Consider the following 7492-nt stretch of genomic DNA (forward strand, 5'->3'; position numbering starts at 1 on the left):
CTCTTTAACCTGCCTCCTCAATCCCCGCTTTACTGGGCTGTCCCATCAGGATAGGAGATACAATGTCATCTCCATCTTTCGCCATCACCATGCTTCTCTTCAATTCTTCAGAGCAAGATTGCTCAGGAATAGCTGAGCCAGGCTCCTCCCACTCCTGGGCTCCCTCCACAATCACTGCACCTGTTTACTGCCAAAGCTCACATCTGGGCTCACTGGTGGTCAAGCAGCACTTCACACAGCCTGATGCCTCCCAGCCTGTGCCTCATCACAGACCCACAACCCCCAAATCTTAGGCATACAAGGCCATCTGCACACTCTAAAGCACCCTCAGAGCTCTAGGGGACACCTCAAAGCCAGTGTGCCCTAAGTTAAGCCACAGCCTGGGGCGCCTGGGTGGCTGTCAGTTGGGCATCTGACTCATGGCTTCGGCTCAGGTCATGATCTTGTGGTTCATGGGATCGAGCTCTATGTTGGGCTCTGTACTGACAGCACAGAGTCTGCTTGGGATTCTTGCTCTCCCTCTATCTCTGCCCCTCTCCCACTTGTGTGCTCTCTCACTCCCCAAATAAATATATTTTTCTAAATAAGTTAAGCCACAGCCCTCACCACCTCAGTAAAAGGCATAGCCAAACTTCCAGCCCAGCCAAAACCTCAGAGCCCCCTCACCTTGGCTCTCCCCATCATGCCCGACAGTGGCTTCTCGACAGGTCCCTCTCCTGCCACCAGTGCCTAGCACCCAGGCCCCTCTCATCTCTTGTCTTGAGAATTGCTATAGGTGAGTAGTAAGCTTTGCCTCCTTTACTCTTCATACATTGATTGAGAACAAGAGCCAGATCTGTCACTCCTCAAAAGCCTCCAGGAGCTTTCCGCTGCACTGACTAAAAGCCAGAGTCCTTCCAATGCCCCCCTGGGACCTGGCACTTCCCTATTCCTCCTGATTTCCTACTTCTGTGCCTGCATTTGACCAACTATGCCGTTTGGAGGGACCAGTCTGCATAGGACCATCCCCACTTCTGACACCCAGCTGTAGGTTTGGTTGGGAGTCCCCTAGATGAACCTGAGTTAAGGCTGACTGGAGGGATTCACAGCAAGCTGTTATACTCACGGTTACAGTTTATAGCAGAGAAGGGATGCAGATTAAAACCAGCAGCAGGAAAGCACCCAGGGACAAATCTAGGAAAGTGCCAAACTTGAGCTGCCGGCTGTCCTGTCCACAGAGCCACACACAACCCCCTCTCTGACAGTCATGAATGACGGCACACGCACCTTGCTGCCAATAGAGAAGTTCATCAGAGCCAGGTGCTCAGAGCTTTTAATGGGGCTCCATTGCACAGGTGTAATTGATCGAGTGCCCTCCTAGTGATCTCAGTCTACAGCACTGTCCCCCACCCCCCTCCCCAATCACAATTTTGTTTTTTCTTGTGTGGTCAGTTCCACCTGAATATTATGTGGTGTGATGTCCCTACTTTAAATCACATTGTTAGGCTATCCAAAGGCCCCCCAAGGGAAACATTAGAGCTTAGTAATTCCCTCCCCAAAGCAGAAGGTAAAGGACAGGCTCTTTGGGGGTGAGGTTAAATTCTTTCCTACCACCTCCCTTTGCTTAATCCTCTTCAGCACATCTTTGCTGCCCCTTCTAGGGGACTCTGTGCTTGTTGTCCTCTCCCTGGAAGGCCCCTATTTCTTTAGGATTCTGCTTGAATGTGTCCTCACCAGAGAAGCTGTCTCCTCCAGGGTCTGGGGACCAGGGGCTCTTGACCACCACTCCCTCTACCCTGCTACCGAGCTTTGATTTTCCTCCTTAACACCCCACCACCACCACAGTTTTCTTCTGTTTGGTTTATTGTCCATCTCCCCCCCACCAGGATGTGAGCCACCTGAGGGCAAGGATGTGGTTTGTTCTCAGTTGTATCTGCAGGTCTTGGAACATTTGCTAAAGGAGCCACTCCTGCAGGATGATTGAGGAGTAAATGAGCTCTAAGACGCCCAGCTCTTTCCTCCGGGTTGCCCAGTGCGCTGGAAACAGCGCCAAGGAGAAGCGATGGCAGAATTCATGAGAACCTTGTGCACATAGCATGGTGCTTGGTGTTTAACGTGTTGTACAACAGCTGCCAGCAAGCCTGCCTGGTGATTATGGACTCCAACCCAACATAGGTGAATGGATCAGGCTACACACATCAAACATGGTTTGGAATACGGAATCCATGACATTGCAGTTGTGTCAATGCCTGTGGGAGTCTCTCCAGAACTGTTTGTGAACAAAGTGTGACATGTTAGCTGTCAGGTGCTGGAGCGGGACCTGCACGGCTCTCACACACAGAGATGGCTGAGGATTAGGGCATGGCCAGCCTCCCTGGAGGATCTAGTGTGGCCAGTTATTACATGTTAAATTGTGTCCCTCCAAATGTGACTATATTTGGAGATAGTCTTTTTTTTTTTTTTTTTAATGTTTATTGATTTTTTTTGAGAGAGAGAGAGAGACAGTGTGAGCTGGGGAGAGAATCAGAGAGAGAAGGAGACACAGAATTAGAAGCAAGCTCCAGGCTCTGAGCTGTCAGCACAGAGCCTGACATGGGACTTGAACTCTTGAACCAGGAGACCATGACCTGAGCTAAAGTCAGACTCCCAGCCGACTGAGCCGCCCAGGTGCCCCTGGCGATATTCTTCAATAGGTGATTAAGTCAAGATGAGGTTGTTAGGGAGTGCCTGGGTGGCTCAGTAGGTTAAGCATCCAACTCTTGATTTTGGCTCAGGTCATGATCTCATGGCCAGTTGTGATATCAAGCCCTGTGTCAGGCTCCATACTGAGCATGGAACCTGCTTAAGATTCTCTCTCTCCCTTTCCCTCCCCACCAAAAGAAGCAAAATGAGGTTGTTAGGAGGGGCCCTAATCCAGTCTGACTGGTGTCCTTATAAGAGATTATGTCAGCTGAGGTCATGATCTCATGGTTTGCGGGATCGAGCCCCATGTTGGGTTCTGCACTGATAGAAAATGATTAGGACACGGACACACACAGGGAGAAAGTGACAGTCCATCTACACATCCAGGAGAGAGGCCTCAGGAGAATCCAAACCTGCTGACACCTTGACCCTGGACTTCCCAGCCTCCAGAACTCTGAGACAATAATCTCTGTTGTTTAAGCCACCCAGGCTGTGGTACTTTGTTATGACATCCCTAAGTGAGTGAATTTACTGTGTTTGGGGGGGTAGAAAGACACCTAAAGCAATTCTTCTGAAGGGTCTTTCAGCCTGCCTTTGGTCCCCAAATCCTGCCTAAAACCCTGGGCTGACCAGATGGAGAAGCTCACTTAGGTGTGAGTTCAAAGCAGGGTGGCAGATTGCCATGCAGCAGGCAGGGAGCCTCACTCACCTCCCAACCCCAAGGCCCTCCTCAGCCAGGTGAGGGGATGAAGTCTCTCTGTAACCCCTTGGGGTCTAAAATTCTTTGACTTTCTGTTATCTTTCCTTTATGAGATTCAAGCCCATTAGGAAGTGTACATTTGCTGTTGGCATAGCAACCACAAGCCATCTTAGGTTCGTTCCAAATTAAAAAATTCCCAGCTTCAAGACTGAGGAGAGAAAGATGTAAAAGCAGAGATGAAATTAAGTTACTGATGGAAGACGTTGCCATGGCATCATGCTGTCCTTGGAGTCTGCCACCTGCCACTGAAATTTCTCCATTTTTCGTGCAAATTAAGGAGTCCAAGAGAAGATAAAAAGCAGCCTCCCACGTAAGGGAGAAAAATAAAGTATATGCTTTGATTAGAAGTAGTAACTAATGATGGGAATTTATATTTTAAGAGTAACTATACATCCAATATACAGGGTTTTTCAAAATGTAAACACATCACCTGGGAATTTGTTAAAATATGTTTGCTGAAATGCAGTATGTCTGAGGTGGGTCCTGAGATTCTGCATTCTAATTTTTTTTTTTTTTTAAATTTTTTTTTCAATGTTTATTTATTTTTGGGACAGAGAGAGACAGAGCATGAACGGGGGAGGGGCAGAGGGAGAGGGAGACACAGAATCGGAAACAGGCTCCAGGCTCTGAGTCATCAGCCCAGAGCCCGACGCGGGGCTCGAACTCACAGACCGCGAGATCGTGACCTGGCTGAAGTCGGACGCTCAACCGACTGCGCCACCCAGGCGCCCCAACATTCTAATTTTTTAAAAGCTTATTTATTTTGAGAGAGAGAGAGAGGGAGAGAGGGAGGTGGAGCATGAGTGGGGAAGGACGGAGAGATTCCCAAGCAGGCTCTGCACCCACAGTGTGAGCCTGACATAGGGCTCAAACTCACAAACTGGGAGATCGTGACCTGCACCGAAATCAAGTCAGACACTTAAACACCCACCCAGGCACCCCTGCATTCTAATTTTTAATCTTGGTAATATATATTTAACATAAAGTTTACCCTCTTAAACCAGAGAGTGTGGGTTTTTAACAGGATCCCAGTGATGGTGATGCAATGGGTCTGTGACCCACATTTTGCACAGCAGCCTTTTTAGAGCCTTTCTTTGTACCAGGTGTCCTGAAATCAGCAAGCCACACAGTGTGCTTTCCAGGAACTTCTTGGCAAGTGGACAAGAGAAGGAGCAATGTCATTTCAGAGGAGTGGACAGAAAACTGATTCACAAATGTGGCTGGGATTTGCATGTTGGAGGATCAAAGCATTGGGGTGAGGGGTGGTAACGTGAAGACTCTAATTGCTGTATTGTCTTACAAGTTTGCCAGGCCATTCCCTAAAGTCGGGTGTGGAGGCAATTCTTTTTGGTATTTCAGATAGTGTTGGTACAAACACCTTTGTCCAGGTGGCTGCTCTCCCTCGGATTATTGTCTGGGGGAAAGAAACCCCAGTAATGGAATTACTGAGTCAAAACACATCTGATTGGCTCCAGTCACATTTACTAGATTCCATTGTATTTATTTCCAGCACTAATAGCAATGCCAAAGGGCACATTTCCTTACAACTTCACAACGTTTGGCTTTTATAATTTTGCTTTCACTAAAAACAAATGAGCAGACAAACCAAAAAAACAAAACAAAACAAAAACACACAGAATGTAGGGTATGCACAAAATGGCACTTGATTTTTAATTTGGTAATTTCTATTTTCATTTTTTTTAAGTTTATTTATTTATTTTGAGAGTGAGAGAGAGAGTGAGCACAGGGGAAGGGCAGAGAGAGAGGGATAGAATCCCAAGCAGGCTCCATGCTGTCAGTGCCTAGCTGGATGTTGGGCTTGATCCCATGAACCATGAGATCATGACCTGAGCCAAAATCAAGAGGCAGATGCTTAACCAACTGAGCACTTAGGTGCCCCTAGTAATTTCTATTTTCTAATGGCACTGGATGCTTTTCTTCATATAAGTAGATAATATTCTTTGATTGACTATCAGTTGGGAATGAGGCAAGGTGTTTATACTTTTGTACTTTTATGCTTTTTTTTTTTTATGTTTTGGAAAATAGATTTTATTATTGGTCACCCATGGCAGATGTGCCCCAGGCTCCTGTGGTTACCCTCCACTGTTGTCTACATTCGTCTGTGTTAAAATCAGATGCAGAGATCTTTCTTAACAGTTTTCTCCAACCACACTTGCTGAGTGTCTGTCCTTCCAGAAACACTTGCTAGAAAGGCACTGGGCAGCAAGCATAAAAATAAGAATGGCCTTCGAGTTTAGCTTCAACATGTAGAGAACTTGCAATCATCACTCCTGCCCTCAAAACAAGAAAAAAGCTGAAAGAACTGAAAAAAAAAAAAAAAAAAAAAAAATATATATATATATATATATATATATATATATATATATATTTGTTTGTTTTTGTTTTTGAAAGAGAGAGAGAACATGAGCCGGGGAGGAACAGGGAAAGGAAGACAGAGGATCTGAAGCAGGCTCTGCACTGACAACAGAGAACCTGATGGGGGGCTTGAACTCACAAACTGTGATATCATGACCTGAGCTGAAGTCAGATGCTTAACCGACTAAGCCACCCAAGTGCCCCTAAGGACTTTTCTTAGATCCATCAGTGAATTGAGGTCATGGGACAACACCCCATCCCAAAAACTGTAGAGACATTAAAGACAGAGTATCACAACTTATCAGTAGCAGAAGCCACTGGAACCAGGAACTGGTAGGAACACCTCCGTGACCCCTTAAATGGTAATGTCAATGAAATACTGGAGGCTGAGTGTGGGTGAGCTTGAGAATAAAATCTCACCCTTAAGAGAACCATTCTAATGTGGGTGGGTGGGGGGGACATTTTTATGGGTTTTACCTCTAAGGAGTCCCACCAGTTTCTCACAGTGAATGAAGATCAGAGCAAAATTCTTTTGTGTATCACACAAGGGGAAGGGGAAATATAACCATCTGAAATATGCCCAGATTGTTCATTGTCCATCAAAAAAAGTCCAGCCAGCAAGGAAGACAACTTCCTCAGAGCCTCATCCAACACGGGGGAATGGATAACCCTAACCCCAGCCCCTTGTAGCCTTTGTCTTACCCTAACGGGGCAAAAATCCCAGAGAAGCAGCACTTGCAAGGATCATGGGCCAGGCCACAGGCCCACTAGGAGACAAACCTAGTCATACGATCCTGGGACACTTCCCCTCCCCCCATGCCTTCCTGCACCATTAACAGGGCTCCTGCATACTAGAGGATTACAGCTGAAAAAGCTGCAAGGCTGATTCATCATGAATTGGTGTGTCATCTTTGTGCAGGGGCCATACTCATTTTCTCTGTATCGTTCTAATTTCCATATATGTGCGGCCCAAGTGAGCACCACTGCAAGGCTGGTTCTTTTTCTTTCCTTTTCCTTTTCCTTTTCCTTTCCCTTTTCTTTCCTTTCCTTTTTTTAAAGGCTGGTTCTTTTGAAGAAGGAGTCTTTAGGGAAACCCAAGGACAACAGGGGAAACATAAACAAGTACAGGAGAGGAAATTGCAGCCTCTGAGCCTCACTCCAAGCCAGAAAAACATAAAAACCTCTCATTAAAATGTTGTCTATGTCAGTTCTATTACCCAATATATGTCTGACATTTAACAACAACAAAAAAATTGCATGCTAAAGGAAAGGCACCATCTGAAGAGAAAAAGTAGGCATCAGATCCACGCTTGGCTACAGCAGAGATGTTGGCATTACTGGACAGGAAATTTAGAGATTTTATTTTTGGGGGCACCTGAGTGGAGTTGGTTGAGCATCTGACTTCAGCTCAGGTTGATCTTGTGGTTTACGGGTTCAAGCCCCGCATTGGGCTTTGTGCTGACAGCACGGAGCCGGCTTTGGAGTCTCTGTCTCCCTCTCCTGCTCTTGAGTGATCTAAAAAATGAATAAACATTATGGGGCACCTGTGTGGCTCAGTCAGTTAGGCGTCTAACTTTGGCTCAGGTCATGATCCTGTTCATGATCTGGTTCATGAGTTCGAGCCCTGTGTTGGGCTCTGTGCTGACAGCTTTAAAAAAAAAATTTTTTTTTTTAAATGAGTAAACATTAAAAAAA

The 7492-nt window shown here is 46.2% G+C and overlaps 1 pseudogene; it reads right to left on the reverse strand.

Annotated features, from left to right (window-relative positions):
- Positions 1-6665: 6665 nt before the first annotated feature.
- LOC123588674 lies at positions 6666-6778 on the reverse strand (annotated as a pseudogene).
- Positions 6779-7492: the final 714 nt, after the last annotated feature.

The sequence above is a fragment of the Leopardus geoffroyi genome, chromosome D3, assembly GCF_018350155.1.
Source record: "Leopardus geoffroyi isolate Oge1 chromosome D3, O.geoffroyi_Oge1_pat1.0, whole genome shotgun sequence".
Lineage (NCBI taxonomy): Eukaryota > Metazoa > Chordata > Mammalia > Carnivora > Felidae > Leopardus > Leopardus geoffroyi.